The following is a 24,151-nucleotide window of genomic DNA, read 5'->3' as shown; positions in this document are numbered from 1 at the left end:
CTCTCCACCTGAACGCTGATGTGCGGTGAGCGTTTTGGAACAAAAATGGTCGCCGTGCATCACTCAGGTTGGTGCCGCACATTGGTGGTGGATGGGGTGAGTTTCCCCCTTACTACGTAAAGCACGTTGAGTACTTCAGTTGGTAGAAAAGCACTATATGAATCCAATCACTTATTATTATTATTATTATTATTACAAACATTGGAGTAAAACAAACTTATATATTATAAGTTATATTCTTCAACAATCAATGGATATATCTAATTAATTTACATCCACAAATTTATATATCAACTAAGGAATCTTGCTTTAAATATGTTCAAGGATATGGTATGTTATACTTTCTAATTGTAGCCTACATTTACTGAGCTTGTTGTAGGACAAAATGGTCAGACTATTGTTTTTGTTAATGGCAGCAAACGTGACAGAATAAGACGAGAAATACATTTTCCTCAATTTTACATTATGACTAATTTATCAGAATATTAGAGGAAGCATTGATGTAACGAAAATATATATAAAGTTGTGCAAATGTGGCTTTTCAATTTTGGTTGCATACAACGACTAACAGGTCATTTATGTCGAAAGCCTAAATTAGTGTCAGATCATTATTAAATCAAATATTCTGGAAAATGTTTTGTCAAAATATCAAAACTTAATGTCAGACACATTTTTTAAATATATATTTTATAACAGAAGCCTAACTCCTTCACCCTCTGACTTTGCTTGTTAATTAATAAATATGCTTTTTCTATATGATAAAACAGCGTCCAACTTTGTGGTAAACCTTTTAAAAATGTGAAATGGTGAATATATTTGCTCTGTTTTGTTGTTGTGTCTTTAGAACCAGTATTTGAATATTGTGCTAAACTGTATGTAATGTATTGACGTTTACAGATGTAGAGAAGTAAAAAAAGGGTCAAATTATATAATTATCAATAGAACAAATCGTTAACATGATGGTATTGATTGAAATGAAAAAAATAAGAGGCACAGGAATAAGAACAGTTGTCAGAATGAGACTTCTCTTACTTATTGAATATTCATTTATTATATGTTGATTCATAATGAGGATTTATTTGCTATTTGTTTATTTAGCTTTGTTCATTTAGAATGGAATATGTCGCAGTATTGGGACATTTTCTACTCACAAACCTCCTTCATATCATTTTAAATCACTATCTGAAAGTAGAAACAAATGGACACTACAAACGTTGAACTTAGTGCTTTTTACTGTGACTTATGTTGCTAAATGTTTCCTACAACATAGAAATGTGGTTCATGTTGAAACCGTCTCTTTAGTTTCTGAGTTTCCCATAAATCCGCTGTGGTGCCAGGGACCTGACATGTGTCCAGTGATGATGCCGTTTGTTGTGCAGCCGTAGACAGTTGTGACGGTAAACAGTTGGAACTCAGGTCTGTGACCAGGGGGGTCACCCTCAAAGCAGACTGCTAATGTGGGCCTCATGGTTCTGTGACTGTGACACTACCTGAGGGGGCTCTTCTATTAACCTGGTCACAACAGGGACAGATATCAACAACATCCTGTGGCACTAGACTGGATCAAATTTGTTTCAAGAACACCTAAGGGATAGAAGAAGCACAACAAGAAGAAGAGAGAAAGACCAGAATCTTCTAGAGCAAATGTATTTATCATTTTGTGTCTGTGAGGAAAGGGTTGACCTTTTGTCTGTGTGCTGGCAGAGAACATTCCTGGGGGAATTCCTGCATTCTCACAAAAGGAGAGAATCTGATAGGGGGAGAGAAAGAGCTGGAGAGGGAGAGAGAGGTCAGTGGTAAAAACAGAAATGACTGGACTTAGTGTAATGATCTCATATTTTCTGGTGGGATGGGGAGAATTCCGCTGTCATCCATCACTTGAATAAGGTGCCCAGTAAACACCCAAACTCTTCCTCCTCATAATCCTATTTTTGGCACTGAGCAATGGCAGCTTAGATGGATTACAGTGGACAAGATGGAATAGGCAAACAACACAGAGGTCCATTACAGAACAATAAGTCATTTACTTTCATTTAAATGTATCTCTCACTTTTAGCTACCTTGTTTGGTGTCTGGCTTTGTTATGGATATTTTGGAATCCACTAGAAAAGTTACAGATTGCAAACTTTACCATACTTTTCTTGGGGTTTGCTTTTCATTTCTGATATGGCCCACAGACCAGACATTCAGCTTACCCACTCTTAAATATGTGATCTGCTCTAAGCTGTTAGGCGGTAACAGATTTTGCACCTGTACAAAATCAAACAGGTGCACAAATATTTCCCATTGCAGCAGGTCAGTCAAAGCTGCCGCATTCACCCCCCCCCCCAGTCAGTTTTGTAACCGCCATTCTTGGATGTAGACATTGACAGGTGAGCACAAGGATATCACACAGTCCCTCTTCCCTTCGAACGTAGACTCCCAGTGTATCTGTTGTCCACTACTTCACATTAACACTTAGACACTCATAGACACTCAGCACTCCTAGAGTTGAACTCTTTAAGATTCCTTACATTTACCATATCACAATGACAATGGAATCCTTCACAGAAATGACTCACTGATTGTGATAAATAATGATTAAAGCTCATTAAAATGTCAGGCAATCTTCAAAGGGTTAATAAAAATAATTCAGCATTCCATGAGACCTTCTGACCTTTCTTTTCAACCATCTTTTTAATACATTGATGCAGCTGCGCGGCGCTTAAATAGGTCCCCCTCTTGAGTGTCTGTGGCTTGCCATGAATCCTGTCTTTGTGTTCCTACCACTGAATTTCCTATTCTTTTGTGTTCTTTTTTCCGATGTTGCTGGTGGTGATGGGGGGGGTAGGCTGGTTGGGTGGTAATAGTGGAGGGGGATAGAACTTGGACTGGCTTTCAATGCAGCTGGGGAGCAGGGTGGGGTGGGGTGGGGGGTTAGCAGGAGAAAATGCTAGAGAGAGATGGGGCGAGGAGGCAATAGGGGATGGGGTGTGGTGGTGCTGGGAAGGGGTGTGGGTCGATGTATTGCAAGCACCATGAATGGCCCTTTGTATGTCCTGGTTCATATCTACACTAGCTAGCCAAAGGGAAGAATCTAGTTACTTCAATTGTGTGAGGGGACATCTAAAGGAAATTGATAGGGGGTTGTGGAGTTAGATTCTGAGGTAAAAATAGCGGAGTTTAGTTACCTGCCGGATCTTTGGTGGCATTCTATAACCATTCATTTGCCATTGCATGCCATTTTGTGAATCCTGCCGTTATCAATAGCATTTCAACCATAAACAAATACTTTATAATATTCTGCAGATTGCTTGTAAAGTTTTGATGATAATGTGCATGCATCTATGTTTTGCTATCCTTGTTTTTCCTGTGGCTAAAATTTCCAGGCAACTAAGTAAACTGTAACGCACAGGTGTGCCTTTTATTATCTATATATTGATGTAAAGTCAGTATTTTATTATCTATATATTGATGTAAAGTCAGTATTTTATTATCTACAGTGGGGCTAATTTTTGCTAATTTTGAAAAAAGAAAAAACGGAAATACACAATTTACAGTGGGGCAAAAATGTATTTAGTCAGCGACCAATTGTGCAAGTTCTCCCACTTAAAAAGATGAGAGAGGCCTGTAATTTTCATCATAGGTACACTTCAACTATGTCAGACAAAATTAGGAAAACAAATTGAGAAAATCACATTGTAGGATTTTTTATTTATTTATTTATTTAGAATTTTACCCCTTTTTCTCCCCAATTTCATGGTATCCAATTGTTGTAGTAGCTACTATCTTGTCTCATCGCTACAACTCCCGTACGGGCTCGGGAGAGACGAAGGTTGAAAGTCATGCGTCCTCCAATACACAACCCAACCAAGCCGCACTGCTTCTTAACACAGTGCGCATCCAACCCGGAAGCCAGCCGCACCAATGCGCCGGAGGAAACACCGTGCACCTGGTCACCTTGGCTAGCGCACACTGCGCCCAGCCCGCCACAGGAGTCGCTGATGCGCGATGAGACAAGGACACCCCTACCGACCAACCCCTCCCTAACCCGGACGACGCTAGGCCAATTGTGCGTCGCCCCACGGACAATTGTGCGTCGCCCCAGGGACTCTGATGGCACAGCTGGCGCTGCAGTACAGCGCTCTTAACCACTGCGCCACCCGGGAGGCCACATTGTAGGATTTTTTATGAATTTATTTGCAAATTATGGTGGAAAATAAGTATTTGGTCAATAACAAAAGTTTATCTCAATACTTTGTTATATACCCTTTGTTGGCAATGACAGAGGTCAAACGTTTTCTGTAAGTCTTCACAAGGTTTTCACACACTGTTGCTGGTATTTTAGACCATTCCTCCATGCAGATCTCCTCTAGAGCAGTGATGTTTTGGGGCTGTTGCTGGGCAACACAGACTTTCAACTCCCTCCAAAGATTTTCTATGGTGTTGAGATCTGGAGACTGGCTAGGCCATTCCAGGACCTTGAAATGCTTCTTACGAAGCCACTCCTTCGTTGCCTGGGCGGTGTGTTTGGGATCATTGTCATGCTGAAAGACCCAGCCACGTTTCATCTTCAATGCCCTTGCTGATGGAAGGAGGTTTTCACTCAAAATCTCACGATACATGGCCCCATTCATTCTTTCCTTTACACGGATCAGTCGTCCTGGTCCCTTTGCAGAAAAACAGCCCCAAAGCATGATGTTTCCACCCCCATGCTTCACAATAGGTATGGTGTTCTTTGGATGCAACTCAGCATTCTTTGTCCTCCAAACACGACGAGTTGAGTTTTTACCAAAAAGTTATATTTTGCTTTCATCTGACCATATGAAATTCTCCCAAGCTTCTTCTGGATCATCCAAATGCTCTCTAGCAAACTTCAGACGGGCCTGGATATGTACTGGCTTAAGCAGGGGGACACGTCTGGAACTGCAGGATTTGAGTCCCTGGCGGCGCAGTGTGTTACTGATGGTAGGCTTTGTTACTTTGGTCCCAGCTCTCTGCAGGTCATTCACTAGGTACCCCCATGTGGTTCTGGGATTTTTGCTCACCATTCTTGTGATCATTTTGACCCCACGGGGTGAGATCTTGCGTGGATTCCCAGATCGAGGGAGATTATCAGTGGTCTTTTGTGTCTTCCATTTCCTAATAATTTCTCCCACAGTTGATTTCTTCAAACCAAGCTGCTTACCTATTGCAGATTCAGTCTTCCCAGCCTGGTGCAGGTCTACAATTTTATTTCTGGTGTGTAACGAACGCTGTACGCCGGGACCCCCTCGATGTCCAAAGGGGGGGAGGAACCTCCCGCACCTCAGATTCCTGGAGTGGACCAGCCACCACCGGCCTGAGGAGAGACACATGGAACGAGGGGTTAATACGATAATAAGAGGGAAGTTGTAATCTGTAACATACCTCGTTCACCCTCCTCAGGACTTTAAATGGCCCCGCAAACTGCGGACCCAGCTTCCGGCAGGGTAGGCAGAAGGGCAGGTTACGGGTCGAGAGACAAACCCGGTCCCCTGGTGCGAACACAGGGGTCTCATTGCAGTGACGGTCCTCACTGGTTTTCTGACGACGCGCGGCTCGCTGGAGATGGACAAGAGCGGCCTCCCATGTCTCCTCCGCGCGCCTAAACCAGTCGTCCACCGCAGGAGTATCGGTCTGACCCTGATGCCATGGTGCCAGAACTGGCTGGTACCCCAATACACACTGAAAGGGGGAGAGGTTAGTGGAGGAGTGGCGAAGCGAGTTCTGTGCCATCTCGGCCCAGGGCACAAACGCTACCCACTCCCCCAGACGGTCCTGGCAATTGGACCGCAGAAACCTGCCCACATCTGTCATGGAGAATTGTCTCAGAAATATAATACTCTTACAAGAACTTGTGAATTCAATATAGACTTTAATACAAAGTAGCAAAACTGAGCCCTTCCATGGAAGGACCTTATCACTAACGTAACAGAGCCGAGCCCCTCCATGGAAAGAGACTAAACTCTCATATTACAGAGTCCTGCCTTTATAAGATTCTGTCTTTGCATAACATATAGAGTCCCCTCCCTCTATACAAAAATAGCTTCCGTTGACCTTTCTCCATTATTTTCTTTTCATCTCAGAGCTTGCTTGTTCACGCCCATTAACGCTCATATCTGCTTTTGGTTAGGTTATAATGATGGTAGAACTCCTTTCACGTCCTAAAAATAATGTATGCATTGCATGCTTATGTTTCACGTGTCAGTCATCAGTTATCTTGCTTCCATCCTTCTTCCTTTTTCCTTCTGACCATAGTACGTTCAGCTGTCATAAATGTACGTATGGTCTTGGTTAATGTACTCTTTCAAAAACAGAGTACAGCCTGGGTGTCATATGGCCTGGGTGTCATCTTATCTTAATGTGCATGTCCTTGCTACTTCAGCCTAGCAACTAAACCTATCTATATTTAATGCTGAGCTCTCCTTAATGGTTTGCTTCTACACATCCTGGTTGACTCTCTCTCTACCTGCCCGTTACTCTCGGGGTGAAAACCTGAGGTAAAGGCTGGTTAAGACCCCCATACGTTCCATGAACACCCTCCAGACCCTCGAAGTGAACTAGGGACCCCGATCAGACACTATGTCCTCGGCCACCCCGTAGTGCCGGAAGACATGTGTAAACAGGGCCTCCACAGTCTGTAGGGTCGTAGGGAGACCAGACAGAGGGAGGAGACGACAGGACTTAGAAAAACGATCCACAACGACCAGGATCGTGGAGTTGCCCTGTGAGAGAGGAATATCTGTTAAGAAATCCACTGACAGATGTGACCAAGTTCGTTGTGGAACGGGTAAGGGATGTAACTTACCTATGGGCAGGTGTCTCGGAGCCTTACACTGGGCACACACCGAGCAGGAGGAAACATAAACCCTCACGTCCTTTGCCAAAGTGGGCCACCAGTACTTCCCAGCCAGACAGCGCACCATCTGACCGATCCCCGGATGACCAGAGGAGGGAGACGTGTGGGCCCAATAGATCAACTGGTCACAGACAGCAGACAGAACGTACTTACGCTCAACGGGACACTGGAGGGGAGCGGGCTCCGTACGCAGCACCTGCTCAATGTCCGCATCCAGATCCCACATGACTAGCGCTACCAAGCAGGAGGCCGGGAGTATGGGAGTCTGATCCATGGGCCGCTCAATATATAGATAATAAAAGACTGACTTTACATCAATATATAGATAATAAAAGACTGACTTTACATGAATATATAGATAATAAAATACTGACTTTACATCAATATATGGATAATAAAAGACTGACTTTACATCAATATATAGATAACAAAAGACTGACTTTACATCAATATATAGATAATAAAATACTGACTTTACATCAATATATGGATAATAAAATACTGACTTTACATCAATATATAGATAATAAAATACTGACTTTACATCAATATATAGATAATAAAATACTGACTTTACATCAATATATAGATAATAAAATACTGACTTTACATCTTTTATTATCTATATATTGATGTAAAGTCAGTCTTTTATTATCCATATATTGATGTAAAGTCAGTATTTTATTATCTATATATTGATGTAAAGTCAGTCTTTTATTACTCATATATTGATGTAAAGTCAGTATTTTATTATCTATATATTGATGTAAAGTCAGTCTTTTGTTATCCATATATTGATGTAAAGTCAGTCTTTTGTTATCCATATATTGATGTAAAGTCAGTCTTTTATTACTCATATATTGATGTAAAGTCAGTATTTTATTATCTATATATTGATGTAAAGTCAGTCTTTTGTTATCCATATATTGATGTAAAGTCAGTATTTTATTATCTATATATTGATGTAAAGTCAGTCTTTTATTACTCATATATTGATGTAAAGTCAGTATTTTATTATCTATATATCGATGTAAAGTCAGTCTTTTATTATCTATATATTGATGTAAAGTCAGTCTTGCCAGACCAAGGGTCAATTGTAGGCAATAATGACCATGAAGTGACAATGGATTCAGAATGACCCAAGTACAATCATGCTGAGATGATTTGTTATCAAAAAATACTTTGCATATATCAGTATGAATGGAGCCATTGTTTTCCACCACACTGACTTCCTCCAAAAACCAGGCACCCTTTGAAAGTCCCAGTATTTACCATGAAACAGGTGTAATTGGGCAAAGATTGAACAACAGCAGAGGTGCATAAAGATGGAGTTCCACATGCCCTCACCACAAATTCCTTGTTTTCTAAGTTCGCCGTACATTGTTCAACGTATTGTTCATTGCTCTCCACTACAATTTTTGGTAATTACCACCGTATACATGATCCCAATTTTAGCTTCAAGAAGCCGGCAATTTGAAAAACCGAAAAGGTAGATTGTGCTGATTTATTGGCACATTGAACCATGTCACGCGCCATAGTTTCCAAACTCAGTGGGTAGTGCTAAAACATGACATCGTATCTCAATTCTGCCATCTTTATACACATCTTTACAAACAACAGATTTGAGGTTAACTGTTACTTTCTTTATTTCCTTGAATTTCAGTTCACTCCGCGGCCGCTGTCCCGTTCCACATCTCTCCTTCGCTCTTTCTTTTCAGCCTCACTCCGCCTCTCTGTCAGTATGCTCCCCCTCCCCTCCTCTAATGCAAAAGCACGAGCACTGCTGCAGCTGTGGGAGAAAGGAGGAGATGGAAGAGAACTGGGAGAGACGCATGAGGAGTAAGTGAGAAAACATTCAATGGAGCCTTGTGTCCCTCCCAACCATTCCCCCAGTGGTCCTGGAGCAAAACCAATCACCTACTCTTTACCTCCTGTCACCACTATCTCCATCTCTCTGCGTCACCTTCTCGGTGCCACATAACATAGTGTGTGTGTATTATGTGATAACATTCTGACAGTTTTATCCGTCCCTGAGGGGCGTAAGACACAAACATGCTAATTGAGTGGAATGAGAGGCGAGGGACGAGGAGATTCAGGCATTTGCAGAAAATGATGCACAAGAATTTGGAAGAGAACAAAAGTGTCCTTTGTCGCCATGTTGCTGTCTGGGTGCTGGCTGGAACGTGGTCAGAGTCATTTGCATCACTGAAAATATTCAGTTGTGTATGGTCTTGGCTTCCCTCTCAGGCGTGGCCTTTTGGTCCATATACAAGATCAATATTCCTACCACATGTCTTCCAGCCAACTAGGAATGTATCAGGGGAAATGTTTGTAGTTTGTGCTTTTAAAGGTGTGTTTGATTTGCTGTATGTCCTGGGTGGAGGAAGTTGACACTTGATTTTAAGGCTAATGTTGAACTAATGACAATACAACTCTGACCATATTCTCATGCTGTGAGGCAGCGGTTAGTAAGGCTGCTCAGCCCCATGATCCCCATTCTCAAAAGTCAAAGTCAAAAGTCAATCAAAAGTAATCAAGCACGACGACAGCTTTGAAGTGACTGTGACTCCTGTGAGACAAAGAGGGGCGAGAGACAGAGGTGAACAGATTGATTTGGAGGGGACGCTTAATAACAGTGTAAACTGTGTGAGAAGGAGTCTGTGTTTGACTCATCCTCTGCCTAGACTACAAGCTTCACATCCATTTGGGTAATTACCCGCCAACTGTGATCCCCGCGACCTCGCGTAATTAACACGCCTCGAGCAGGGAATGAAACTTTGATTGCCGTGGCCCATGCCCAAGTAGCAGGGGTTGCATCTGTCTCTACCCTGAACGACTACTGGTCTGACATTGTGGGGATGAAACCACCTCTTTCAAGGAAGCCTCTAACATGATAATTAAGAGGAAGGCTCTGACAATAGGACATTCAAGCAGTCGTTTATTCCCAATTAGTTGAAGTTCATGCAGTTAATAGTCGATCAATCATGGCAGGAGAAAAACAACATATTTTATGGCCTAAGATGTGCTCATGTTCATAGTGTTGTGTATTCATGGTTACCAAGGGAAGCCAGGCCTCCCCAAAAATGTACTAATAAAAATTTTAAAAAGTTAAAATAATGTATCTTTCATCTCTGTGTTTCGTAATTTTCCTTCAATTCGCAAGAGGCTGAATGTATCTCACTGGAGAGAAGGCATTCGAGAGAGCAAAACAGCGCCCCTCTGTCTCTGTATGTGTAGCCCATCTATCTGATGCTGTCTGGTCAAAAAGGGTACGACATTGTTTCCGCCCCCACAGCATTGGATGCCAGAGAAGCCAGCGAGCATTTGACCTTCCATGATTAAAAAAATACACAATAATAGCCAATCAGCGTTGAGTTCAACTGAGTGAGCTCAACTGTATATGGTCCTGGCGCACCAAAAACAGGGTCAAGTGAAGCCAGTTTGGATTTAGCTTCACAACAATCACATCACATCAAGTCAAACGTCATTGACAGATAACGTTTTTTATTGTTGCATCTTCTTGTGCTGTTGTCCTGCGGTGGCTAGCTAGCTAAAATTGTCCCTTTCCTAAATTAGCCATGGACAAGGATAGTGATTTGGACTTGTGGTTTTACTTCATTCTCCTTATTGGCCAAGGATTATAATGGAGATTCTGTGTCATGTCTTGTCCCTGTGCTTTCTCTTCTATTCGTTTCCCCCTGCTGGTCTTATTAGGTTTCTTTCCCTCTCTCTATCCCTCTCTCTCTCTATCGTTCCGTTCCTGCTCCCAGCTGTTCCTCATTCTCCTAACGACCTTGTTTACTCTTTGACACCTGTCCCCTATTTTGCCCTCTGATTAAGTCTCTATTTCTCTCTCTGTTTCTGCTTCTGTCCTTGTCGGATCCTTGTTTGCTGTTTACTGTGTTCTTGTTCCGTCCTGTCGTGTTTTGCCTATCATCAGATGCTGCGTGTGAGCAGGTGTCTCTGTCAGCTACGGCCCGCGCCTACCCGAAGGGACCTGCAGTCGGTTGCCGCTTATCCTGCAATTCCCCTCTACTACTAGAGGATTTCTGTTATCCCCGTTTAGACATTTCCTGTAAAGGATTGAGGATTATGTTATTTTCTGTTTGGACTTAAATAAACTCAGTTTCTGTTAAGTCGCTTTTGGGTCCTCACTCACTTGCATAACATTCTGATCCAACCATAAATTCATACATTGTTCCCCCTGGACTGAGAGGATGGAAGGTCAATATGTAGCTAGATGTAGAAGGCTAATGTTAGCTTAGTTAGCATTGGCCAAGAAAAGAAGTTGGGCTAGCGAGCAAGCGTTTTAGCCAGGTAGCCTAAGACAACAAAAAATGAAAGTGTGTACTGAATGTTTCAGCAAAATGAAAGAGAGGAGGATTGGCATTTCTCAACAAGTAGGGTGAGTCAACATGTTTTTTTTGTCCCTACGTGCACACACAGAAATCAGTACCATGGACAGCCACATGATATTTAGCTTAGTCCTTCCCCAGTGTTTTCACCCAGGCACCGTGACTGCAGGTTCCTCTTGGTCAGCCGGAGCGATTGGTTTGGTCAGTTTTCTCTTGAAGTTCTTGTTTTGCTCTTATTTGGTCGTACTACATGTGGAGTTAGAAATCTATTTGGGCTTCATCGCTGAAAGAAACCCAGAGCATAGTGCATGAGGTGGACGAGGAAACCCCCCCCCCCACCTAATCATCAGTGTTATTCAGTCCTAAGTTATATGTTATTATAAAAATAATTGCAAAGAGTGTTGATGTGTATCCCGTGTAGAACCCACAGACAGAAGCCAGGTTGTTTGCTCATGTGATCATGCATCGCCTGTGGTGCCAGCAGCAGTGGTCTTGGGTCTACTGCGTGATTTGTTGGAAGACTCTCAGGTAGTGAGGGCAAGATGCCAATTCCTCCCTCGGGTCTTTCCTCTTCATCTTTCGTTTTGAGTCGTCTTTATCCATCCCTTTGATCAATCACCCGTCATGTCACTCTACTGCCCCCTCACCCTCCCCTTCTGCCCTCTCTCCCTCACCCTCCCCTTCTGCCCTCTCTCCTTCACCCTCCCCTTCTGCCCTCTCTCCCTCACCCTCCCCTTCTGCCCTCTCTCCTTCACCCTCCCCTTCTGCCCTCTCTCCCTCACCCTCCCCTTCTGCCCTCTCTCCTCACTCTCCCCTTCTGCCCTCTCTCCTTCACCCTCCCCTTCTGCCCTCTCTCCCTCACCCTCCCCTTCTGCCCTCTCTCCTTCACCCTCCCCTTCTGCCCTCTCTCCCTCACCCTCCCCTTCTGCCCTCTCTCCTTCACCCTCCCCTTCTGCCCTCTCTCCCTCACCCTCCCCTTCTGCCCTCTCTCCCTCACCCTCCCCTTCTGCCCTCTCTCCTTCACCCTCCCCTTCTGCCCTCACCCCCCTTCTGCCCTCTCTCCTTCACCCTCCCCTTCTGCCCTCTCTCCTTCACCCTCCCCTTCTGCCCTCTCTCCTTCACCCTCCCTTCTGCCCTCTCTCCCTTACCCTCCACTTCTGTCCTCTCTCCCTCACCCTCCCCTTCTGTCCTCTCTCCCTTACCCTCCACTTCTGCCCTCTCCCCCCCCCCTCCCCTTCTACCCTCTCTCCCTCCCCTTCCCCTTCTGCCCTCTCTCCCTCACCCTTCCCTTCTGTCCTCTCTCCCTCACCCTCCCCTTCTGCCCTCTCTCCCTCACCCTCCCCTTCTGCCCCTTCTCACCCTCCCCTTCTGCCCTCTCTCCCTCACCCTCCCCTTCTGCCCTCTCTCCCTCACCCTCCCCTTCTGCCCTCTCTCCCTCACCCTCCCCTTCTGCCCTCTCTCCTTCACCCTCCCCTTCTGCCCTCTCTCCTTACCCTCCACTTCTGTCCTCTCTCCCTCACCCTCCACTTCTGTCTCTCCCCCTCCCCCTCCCCTTCTGTCCTCTCTCCCTTACCCTCCCTTCTGCCCTCTCTCCCTCACCGTCCCCTTCTGTCCTCTCTCCCTCACCCTCCCATTCTGTCCTCTCTCCCTCCCCTCCCCTTCTACCCTCTCTCCCTCCCCTTCCCCTTCTGTCCTCTCTCCCTCACCCTCCCATTCTGCCCTCTCCCCCTCCCCCTCCCCTTCTACCCTCTCTCCCTCCCCTTCCCCTTCTGCCCTCTCTCCCTCACCCTCCCATTCTGCCCTCTCCCCCCCCCTCCCTCCTTAGACACACATCTGACCTGTGTTTTGGCTGCCTATTCTTAACCCTTGTGTCATTGACTCCATGCTCTCACACTCTCTGACCATATCACAATCCTGTTGCCACCGGTGATGATGTGTCCCATTCCTTCCTGTGCATCAGGGCAGATGTTGTTTTGATGGGGAAAACACAGACAGTAGAAGAGCAGGGAGATGAGGGTGGTGGGGTGGATACAGAAAAAAGAGAGTCACTTTCCAATCATGAGTTTTTCTCGGAACATTGAATTAAGCAGTGTGAAAGGGTGGGGGCCTCGGGGGGGTCTGAGGGCGGCCATAGAGATGCCCGAATGAAAGACTTCGTTGTTGGAGGCCGGGAGTGAGAGATGAAAGAGGAGAGGGAGATGGGGAGCAGCCCCCTCTCCCATCGCCTCCTTACCCTGCGGCCCTCCCTCACTCTGCCCATGTGAGCTAGGGTTCAAACATGAAACCCACACACACACACACACACACACACACACACACACACACACACACACACACACACACACACACACACACACACACACACACACACACACACACACACACACACACACACACACACACACACACACACACACACACACACACACACACACACACACACAGCAGAGCTACATACTCACAGACACACAAATAAAAACCCTCCAACCCAAAAAGGCCTGTGGCGTTGATGATATCCTCAATGAACACACACACACACACACACACACACACACACACACACACACACACACACACACACACACACACACACACACACACACACACACACACACACACACACACACACACACACACACACACACACACACACACACACACACACACACACACACACACACACACACACACACACACACACACAGCAGAGCTACATACTCACAGACACTGACAGACGTAGTCTTAGACTCCCTCCAAACCGTGTGTCCATAAGATGTAACCTAGATTCGGATGATCTACTGCTACAGCAGCACTCAGTTTCCCAGGTGATTAGTTGTGTTAATTGATGAAGTCCTGTGTGATTGAGGTCTCGTCAGTTTAACTGCCATTACTGACACACTGGATGTAATCCCATTGCATGTAAACAGACAGGAGCCGGAGTCAAATAACATCATTGTGAATCCACTTTGATGAACGCATGCTGGACTCCAGAATGAAGGGAAAGGGAGAAATGTGCTGCCTCAGCAGGTTGTATGTGTTCATCATCAATCAGTATTAGATGGATTCCGTTGGGGAAGTAACGTCTACACCTCAGGCTGTCTTCACATGTGACATCGTTCTGTATGCAGACTGGGGACAGAAACATGTAGCACCTCCATGTAACGCCAACATATGTGTTATGACATTGAAATCCCATTGTAATGAAAACCCAGTTTGTACAAAGCCCATTTACTGCAGTGCATCCTGGTCATTATGTACCAGAGAGGGGTTGTTATTCTGCTCCATCTCTTGGATCATCTGGACGCGCTGGTTGAGTCATGGAGAAAACAGATGATGGATGTATTGGTTGTCAGCTGGCTGTGACATTGTGTTAGAGCAGGAAACACAGTAGGGTAGGTTAGATTTCACACCAAGTCACATCTGTTGGTGGAAATATCTTATGTACCTCCCAGTAATTTGTTGGGTAAGAAACCACCAACGTTTCGCTACCAGTGATGTTTTTGACCTAATAAATGACTGGGAGGTTTTATATATGGAATGTTCGACTCCCTGTTTTTGTAGCTTCCAGTTTATTCTCCGTTAGTCAGCACCTCTACACACTAAATCATTTCCTCTGGGTGCACGCCAGCTATTGCTTTTTATTTGAAATATGTTTTGTAACAGCAGCTTCAGTAGCAGTGTATTAGTGACTGAGTAATAAGAAAAAGGAAGCTTTAGAGTTGTCATTTTTCACCGGGGAAGAAGCTAGTTCCCCCCGGGGTGGAATTCTTTGGGGAATCTGAAACCTTACACCTTTAACCGAGCACCCCAGCTGAAAGGACGAGGCAAGTGAAAGAGGATAGCAAGATTGAGACAGATGGGAAATGTGCCGAAATAGTTGTTAGTGAAAGGCCTGGACATACATTTTATTAAGTTTGACATTTTAAGACAACGTATGGGAGAGAGGCGGAGTGTCACGTTCTGACCTTTATTTCCTGTGTTTTGTATTTAGTTAGTATGGTCAGGGTGTGAGTTGGGTGGGCAGTCTATGTTTGTTTTTCTATGATTTGGGTATTTCTATGTTTCGGCCTAGTATGGTTCTCAATCAGAGGCAGGTGTCATTAGTTGTCTCTGATTGAGAATCATACTTAGGTAGCCTGGGTTTCACTGTGTGTTTGTGGGTGATTGTTCCTGTCTCTGTCTTTGCACCAGATAGGACTGTTTTGAGTTTTCACATTTCTTGTTTTTTGTAGTCAGTTGTTCATGTGTACCTTAACGTATTAAAAAGAACCATGGACACTTACCACGCCGCGTATTGGTCCTCTGATCCGTTTCTCCTCTTCGGAAGAAGAGGAGGAAATTCATTACACGGAGGGAATGTGAAAAGTAAATGATGCAAGAGTGAGATAAATGGACGGATTAAATTTTCTAATGTGTTTGAAAATACAATGTAAATACTGACTGAAGAGAGGCAAAAATACTCTTACAGAGACAGGAGAGAAGACAGAACGACCGGAACGAAGTAAAGACAGAGAGGAAAAACAGGAAGTGCTTGAATAGGGTCATGAAAATAAGGCACATGGTGATGGGTGAAGGAGGTTAGAGGAAGAAGAGGTCAGGAAGGAGAGATGAGGACGGTCAGGAAGGAGAGATGAGGACGGTCAGGAAGGAGAGATGAGGACGGTCAGGAAGGAGAGATGAGGACGGACAGGAAGGAGAGATGAGGGCGGTCAGGAAGGAGAGATGAGGACGGACAGGAAGGAGAGATGAGGGCGGTCAGGAAGGAGAGATGAGGACGGTCAGGAAGGAGAGATGAGGGCGGTCAGGAAGGAGATATGAGGACGGTCAGGAAGGAGAGATGAGGACGGTCAGGAAGGAGAGATGAGGACGGTCAGGAAGGAGAGTTGAGGACGGTCAGGAAGGAGAGATGAGGACGGTCAGGAAGGAGATATGAGGACGGTCAGGAAGGAGAGATGAGGACGGTCAGGAAGGAGAGATGAGGGCGGTCAGGAAGGAGAGATGAGGGCGGTCAGGAAGGAGAGATGAGGGCGGTCAGGAAGGAGAGATGAGGACGGTCAGGAAGGAGAGATGAGGACGGTCAGGAAGGAGAGATGAGGACGGTCAGGAAGGAGAGATGAGGACGGTCAGGAAGGAGAGATGAGGACGGTCAGGAAGGAGAGATGAGGACGGTCAGGAAGGAGAGATGAGGACGGTCAGGAAGGAGAGATGAGGACGGACAGGAAGGAGAGATGAGGGCGGTCAGGAAGGAGAGATGAGGACGGACAGGAAGGAGAGATGAGGACGGTCAGGAAGGAGAGATGAGGGCGGTCAGGAAGGAGAGATGAGGGCGGTCAGGAAGGAGAGATGAGGGCGGTCAGGAAGGAGATATGAGGGCGGTCAGGAAGGAGATATGAGGACGGTCAGGAAGGAGAGATGAGGACGGTCAGGAAGGAGAGATGAGGACGGTCAGGAAGGAGAGTTGAGGACGGTCAGGAAGGAGATATGAGGACGGTCAGGAAGGAGATATGAGGACGGTCAGGAAGGAGATATGAGGACGGTCAGGAAGGAGATATGAGGACGGTCAGGAAGGAGAGATGAGGGCGGTCAGGAAGGAGAGATGAGGGCGGTCAGGAAGGAGAGATGAGGACGGTCAGGAAGGAGAGATGAGGACGGTCAGGAAGGAGAGATGAGGACGGTCAGGAAGGAGAGATGAGGACGGTCAGGAAGGAGAGATGAGGACGGTCAGGAAGGAGAGATGAGGACGGTCAGGAAGGAGAGATGAGGACGGTCAGGAAGGAGAGATGAGGACGGTCAGGAAGGAGAGATGAGGGCGGTCAGGAAGGAGAGATGAGGGCGGTCAGGAAGGAGAGATGAGGGCGGTCAGGAAGGAGAGATGAGGACGGTCAGGAAGGAGAGATGAGAAGGAGAGATGAGGACGGTCAGGAAGGAGAGATGAGGACGGTCAGGAAGGAGAGATGAGAAGGAGAGATGAGGACGGTCAGGAAGGAGAGATGAGGACGGTCAGGAAGGAGAGATGAGGGCGGTCAGGAAGGAGAGATGAGGGCGGTCAGGAAGGAGAGATGAGGACGGTCAGGAAGGAGAGATGAGAAGGAGAGATGAGGACGGTCAGGAAGGAGAGATGAGGACGGTCAGGAAGGAGAGATGAGGACGGTCAGGAAGGAGAGATGAGGACGGTCAGGAAGGAGAGATGAGGACGGTCAGGAAGGAGAGATGAGGACGGTCAGGAAGGAGAGATGAGGACGGTCAGGAAGGAGAGATGAGGACGGTCAGGAAGGAGAGATGAGGACGGTCAGGAAGGAGAGATGAGGGCGGTCAGGAAGGAGAGATGAGGGCGGTCAGGAAGGAGAGATGAGGACGGTCAGGAAGGAGAGATGAGGACGGTCAGGAAGGAGAGATGAGAAGGAGAGATGAGGACGGTCAGGAAGGAGAGATGAGGACGGTCAGGAAGGAGAGATGAGGACGGTCAGGAAGGAGATATGAGGACGGTCAGGAAGGAGAGATGAGGACGGACAGGAAGGAGAGATGAGGACGGTCAGGAAGGAGAGATGAGGACGGTCAGGAAGGAGAGATGAGGGCGGTCTGGAAGGAGATATGAGGACGGTCAGGAAGGAGAGATGAGGACAGACAGGAAGGAGAGATGAGGACGGTCAGGAAGGAGAGATGAGGACGGTCAGGAAGGAGAGATGAGGACGGTCAGGAAGGAGAGATGAGGGCGGTCAGGAAGGAGAGATGAGGACGGTCAGGAAGGAGAGATGAGGACGGTCAGGAAGGAGAGATGAGGACGGTCAGGAAGGAGATATGAGGACGGTCAGGAAGGAGAGATGAGGACGGTCAGGAAGGAGAGATGAGGACGGTCAGGAAGGCGATATGAGGACGGTCAGGAAGGAGAGATGAGGACGGTCAGGAAGGAGAGATGAGGACGGTCAGGAAGGGGAGATGAGGACGGTCAGGAAGGAGAGATGAGGACGGTCAGGAAGGAGAGATGAGGACGGTCAGGAAGGAGAGATGAGGACGGTCAGGAAGGAGAAATGGAGAATGAGAAAGGAGGGGAAGGGGATGCATCCCATAATTAGCATAGTAATAGGAGAGTTAAAGGCCACACAATGGGTCACTGTTTAGTCCAAGTTTTTCCATTTGGAGACAATGCACAATAGAGTTGGTATGAGCCCCAAACCACTCTAATAGCCAGCATGTAGCCCACCCCCTCTCTTTTACCACCCCAGAGAACACATTCTCTAACTAATAAAGTGGTATTGCCTCAGGGCTTGAAGCTACAAACCAGTCCTCCCCACTCTGAACCTTTTCATCAAGGTTAAGAGATCCAAATTGTGACCATTTGTATAGATACTGTAAATAGACTGTGTATTCTGAGAAGAGCAGAGGATTGAGAAGAGGATAGAGCAGGGGAAAGAGAAGAGGATAGAGAAGAGGATAGAGCAGGGGATAGAGAAGAGGATAGAGAAGAGGATAGAGAAGAGGATAGAGCAGGGGATAGAGAAGAGGATAGAGCAGGAGATAGAGCAGGGGATAGAGAAGAGGATAGAGAAGAGGCTGGAGAAGAGGAAAGAGAAGAGGATGGAGCAGGGTATAGAGAAGAGTATAGAGCAGGGGATAGAGAAAAGGATAGAGAAGAAGATAGAGAAGAGGATAGAGCAGGTGATCGAGAAGATGATAGAGAAGAGGATAGAGCAGGGGAAAGCGAAGATGATAGAGAAGAGGATAGAGCAAGGGAAAGAGAAGATGATAGAGAAGAGGATAGAGCAGGGGAAAGAGAAGATGATAGAGAAGAGGATAGAGCAGGGGAAAGAGAAGATGATAGAGAAGAGGATAGAGCAGGGGAAAGAGAAGAGGATAGAGAAGAGGATAGAGAACAGGATAGAGCAGGGGATAGAGAAGAGGATAAAGCAGATAGAGAAGAGGATAGAGAAGGGGAAAGAGAAGAGGATAGAGCAGGGGATAGAGAAGAGGATAGAGCAGGGGGATAGAGAAGAGGATAGAGCAGATAGAGAAGAGGATAGAGCACGGGATAGAGAAGAGGATAGAGCAGATAGAGAAGAGGATAGAGCAGGGGATAGAGCAGATAGAGAAGAGGATAGAGCAGGGGAGGGAGAAGAGGATAGAGAAGAGGATATAGCAGATAGAGAAGAGGATAGAGCACGGGATAGAGAAGAGGATAGAGCAGGGGGATAGAGAAGAGGATAGAGCAGATAGAGAAGAGGATAGAGCAGGAGATAGAGAAGAGGATAGAGCAGGAGATAGAGAAGAGGATAGAGCAGGGGATAGAGAAGAGGATAGAGCACGGGATAGAGAAGAGGATAGAGCAGGAGATAGAGAAGAGGATAGAGCAGGGGATAGAGAAGAGGATAGAGCAGGAGATAGAGAAGAGGATAGAGCAGGGGATAGAGAAGAGGATAGAGCAGGAGATAGAGAAGAGGATAGAGCAGGGGATAGAGAAGAGGATAGAGCAGGAGATAGAGAAGAGGATAGAGCAGGGGATAGAGAAGAGGATAGAGCAGGAGATAGAGAAGATGATAGAGCAGGGGATAGAGAAGAGGATAGAGCAGGAGATAGAGAAGAGGATAGAGCAGGGGATAGAGAAGAGGATAGAGCACGGGATAGAGAAGAGGATAGAGCAGGGGGATAGAGAAGAGGATAGAGCAGGGGGACAGAGAAGAGGATACAGAAGAGAATAGAGCAGGGGATAGAGAAGAGGATAGAGCAGATAGAGAAGAGGATAGAGCAGGGGAGGGAGAAGAGGATAGAGCAGGGGATAGAGAAGAGGATAGAGAAGAGGATAAAGCAGATAGAGAAGAGGATAAAGCAGATAGAGAAGAGGATAGAGAAGAGGATAGAGTAGGGGATAGAGCAGGGGATAGAGAAGAGGATAGAGAAGAGGATAAAGCAGATAGAGAAGAGGATAGAGAAGAGGATAGAGCAGGGGATAGAGCAGGGGATAGAGAAGAGGATAGAGAAGAGGATAGAGCAGGGGATAGAGAAGAGGATAAAGCAGATAGAGAAGAGGATAGAGAAGAGGATAGAGCAGGGGATAGAGAAGAGGATAGAGCAGATAGAGAAGAGAATAGAGCAGGGGATAGAGAAGAGGATAGAGCAGATAGAGAAGAGGATAGAGCAGGGGAGGGAGAAGAGGATAGAGCAGGGGATAGAGAAGAGGATAGAGAAGAGGAACAAGCAGGGGGACAAAGAAGATGATAGAGAAGAGGATAGAGCAGATAGAGAAGAGGATAGAGGACGGGATAGAGAAGATGATAGAGCAGGGGGATAGAGAAGAGGATATAGAAGAGGATAGAGCAGATAGAGAAGAGGATAGAGCACGGGATAGAGAAGAGGATAGAGCAGATAGAGAAGAGGATAGAGCAGGGGATAGAGAAGAGGATAGAGCAGATAGAGAAGAGGATAGAGCAGGGGAGGGAGAAGAGGATAGAGAAGAGGATAGAGAAGAGGATATAGCAGATAGAGAAGAGGATAGAGCAGGGGATAGAGAAGAGGATAGAGCAGGGGGATAGAGAAGAGGATAGAGCAGGGGATAGAGAAGAGGATAGAGCAGGGTATAGAGAAGAGGATAGAGAAGAGGATAGAGCAGGGGATAGAGAAGAGGAAAAAGCAGGGGGACAGAGAAGAGGATACAGAAGAGGACAGAGCAGGGGATAGAAAAGAGGATAGAGCAGGGGATAGAGAAGAGGATAGAGCAGATAGAGAAGGGGATAGAGCAGAGGATAGAGAAGAGGATAGAGCAGGGGATAGAGAAGAGGAAAAAGCAGGGGGACAGAGAAGAGGATAGAGAAGAGGATGGAGCAGGGGATAGAGCAGGGGATAGAGAAGAGGATAGAGCAGAGGATAGAGAAGAGGATAGAGCAGATAGAGAAGAGGATAGAGCAGATAGAGAAGAGGATAGAGCAGGGGATAGAGCAGGGGATAGAGAAGAGGATAGAGCAGATGATAGAGAAGAGGATAGAGCAGATAGAGAAGAGGATAGAGCAGGGGATAGAAAAGAGGATAGAGCAGGGGATAGAGAAGAGGATAGAGCAGATAGAGAAGAGGATAGAGCAGAGGATAGAGAAGAGGATAGAGCAGATAGAGAAGAGGATAGAGAAGAGGATAGAGCAGGGGATAGAGAAGAAGATAGAGCAGAGGATAGAGCAGGGGATAGAGAAGAGGATAGAGAAGAGGATAGAGCAGGGGATAGAAAAGAGGATAAAGCAGGGGATAGAGAAGAAGATAGAGAAGAGGATAGAGCAGGGGATAGAGAAGAGGATAGAGAAGAGGACAGAGCAGGGGATAGAGAAGAGGATAGAGCAGATAGAGAAGAGGATAGAGCAGGGGATAGAGAAGAGGAAAAAGCAGGGGGACAGAGAAGAGGATAGAGAAGAGGATAGAACAGGGGGATAGAGAAGAGGATAGAGCAGGGGATAGAGAAGAGGATAGAGCAGGGGATAGAGAAGAGGATAGAACAGGGGGACAGAGAAGAGGATAGAGCAGATAGAGAAGAGGATAGAGAAGGGGATAAAGTAGGGAATAGAGAAGAGGAAAAAGCAGGGGGACAGAGAAGAGGATAGAGCAGGGGATAGAGAAGAGGATAGAGAAGGGGATAGAGAAGGGGATAGAGAAGAGGATAGAGCAGGGGATAGAGAAGAGGATAGAGCAGGGGATATAGAAGAGGATGGAACAGGGGATAGAGAAGAGGATAGAGCAGGGTGATAGAGAAGAGGTTAGATCAGGGGGATATAGAAGAGGGTAGAGCAGGGGATAGAGAAGAGGATAGAGAAGAAGATAGAGCAGGGGGATAGAAAACAGGATAGAACAGGGGATAGAGAATAGGATAGAGCAGGGGATGGGGAGACTATTGAAGAAAATGCTGAGGATAGAGCAGGGGATAGAGAAGAGGATAGAGCAGGGTGATAGAGAAGAGGTTAGATCAGGGGGATATAGAAGAGGGTAGAACAGGGGATAGAGAAGAGGATAGAGCAGGGGATAGAGAAGAGGATAGAGCAGGGTGATAGAGAAGAGGGTAGAGAAGAAGATAGAGCAGGGGGATAGAAAACAGGATAGAACAGGGGATAGAGAATAGGATAGAGCAGGGGATGGGGAGACTATTGAAGAAAATGCTGAGGATAGAGCAGGGGATAGAGAATAGGATAGAGCAGGGGATGGGGGGACTATTGAAGAAATTGCTGAGGCCTCTTCAGGCCTCATTAGCCTGAAGAGGAGAGCGATTTTAAATTTGAGATAGGAATGATCTCATTAAGACAGAGGTACTTTCAAATGCAGAAGTATAAATAAAACAAATGTCCATGCTGATACAAAGACTGGGACAGGAACTTTGGATAAGGGACTTCGGATAACACACTTTTGATAAGGGACTCTGGATAAGGGACTCTGGATAAGGGACTTTGGATAAGGGACTCTGGATAAGTGACTCTGGACAAGGGACTCTGGATAAGGGACTCTGGATAAGGGACTCTGGATAAGTGACTCTGGATAAGGGACTCTGGATAAGGGACTCTGGATAAGAGAAGTAAAATATAGTTGCACATACAGAAAATGTATGCACGCATGATTTTAAGTCGCTTCGGATAAAAGTGTCTGCTAAATGTCATGTATTATTATAATTATATGAAGTACCTCTGCACACCTGCTCTGGCTAAGACACGTCTAACTTGGAGGTCATAACAGATATGCAGTGTGTTCAGTGAGGCAGGGTTCAAAGAACCTGGCAATGTCCCTGCGTTTGTCTGCACCACTATTTGGCCTCTGTGACCCCTATTCAGATTCCCTCTCTGTTCTACCAAGACCAGATGGGTAGTACCTGAGCGTATCTCTGAAGGTTCCGTAACAGCTCTCTGTGACCTTATTGCCAGACTCTGGTGCAGAAACCACATTTTTCTTTTGGACGATTGAGTCAGTTTTTCTTCTGTCTTGTGTTGAGGCTGCAACTGTTTCTGGACTTCATTTCCCACCGTACCATCAGACCATGACTACCAGAGACGAATCTGTCCTGTCCTTGATTTCCTGCTCCAGAGAATCTTTGTAATCAGTAAATGCCTCAGATCCCCTTGATACACTACTACGTATTTTACAATTTGATGCTTTTCATTTTACATTTGGATATATTCTTGTTTTGTAGAGTCCCGTAAGTAACTTAGCGGATCATGAGTGATCAGGCATACAGCGGGCCAAAAAGTATTTAGTCAGCCACCAATTGTGCAAGTTCTCCCACTTAAAAAGATGAGAGAGGCCTGTAATTTTCATCATAGGTACACTTCAACTATGACAGACAAAATGAGAGAAAAAAATCCAGAAAATCACATGGTAGGAGTTTTTATGAATTCATTTGCAAATTGTGGTGGAAAAGAAGTATTTGGTCACCTACAAACAAGCAAGATTTCTGGCTCTCACAGACCTGTAACTTCTTCTAGTGACTCCCCATCCCGCGTGTGGGAGCGTAATCATCGACTGACACTAATTACCATAACGCAACGGACATAAATATTCCTAGAAAATATTCCTATTCATGAAAATCACAAGTGAAATATATTGAGACACAGCTTAGCCTTTTGTTAATCACCCTGTCAACTCAGATTTTCAAAATATTATTTACAGCCAAAGCTAGACAAGCATTTGTGTAAGTTTATCGATAGCCTAGCATAGCATTTTGTCCAGCTAGCAGCAGGTAACTTGGTCACGGAAATCAGAAAAGCAATCAAATTAAATCGTTTACTTTTGATGAGCTTCGGATGTTTTCATTCACGAGACTCCCAGTTAGATAGCCAATGTTCCTTTTTTCCCAAAATATTATTTTTGTAGGCGAAATAGCTCCGTTTGTTCTTCATGTATGGCTGAGAAATCGCCCGGAAATTGCAGTCACAAAAACTCCGAAAAATATTCCAAATTAGCTCCATAATATCGTCAGAAAAATGGC

The 24,151-nt window shown here is 45.9% G+C and overlaps 1 long non-coding RNA gene across 1 annotated transcript in view; it reads left to right on the top strand.

Moving 5' to 3' along the window:
- The window catches only part of LOC123998576, a 38,166-nt gene that overhangs the window by 1,104 nt on the left and 12,911 nt on the right, over positions 1 to 24,151 (top strand). The window lies entirely within an intron of this gene.

Source organism: Oncorhynchus gorbuscha, linkage group LG16 (genome assembly GCF_021184085.1).
Source record: "Oncorhynchus gorbuscha isolate QuinsamMale2020 ecotype Even-year linkage group LG16, OgorEven_v1.0, whole genome shotgun sequence".
Classification (NCBI taxonomy): Eukaryota; Metazoa; Chordata; class Actinopteri; order Salmoniformes; family Salmonidae; genus Oncorhynchus; species Oncorhynchus gorbuscha.
This window is presented reverse-complemented; position numbering and strand designations above follow the sequence as displayed.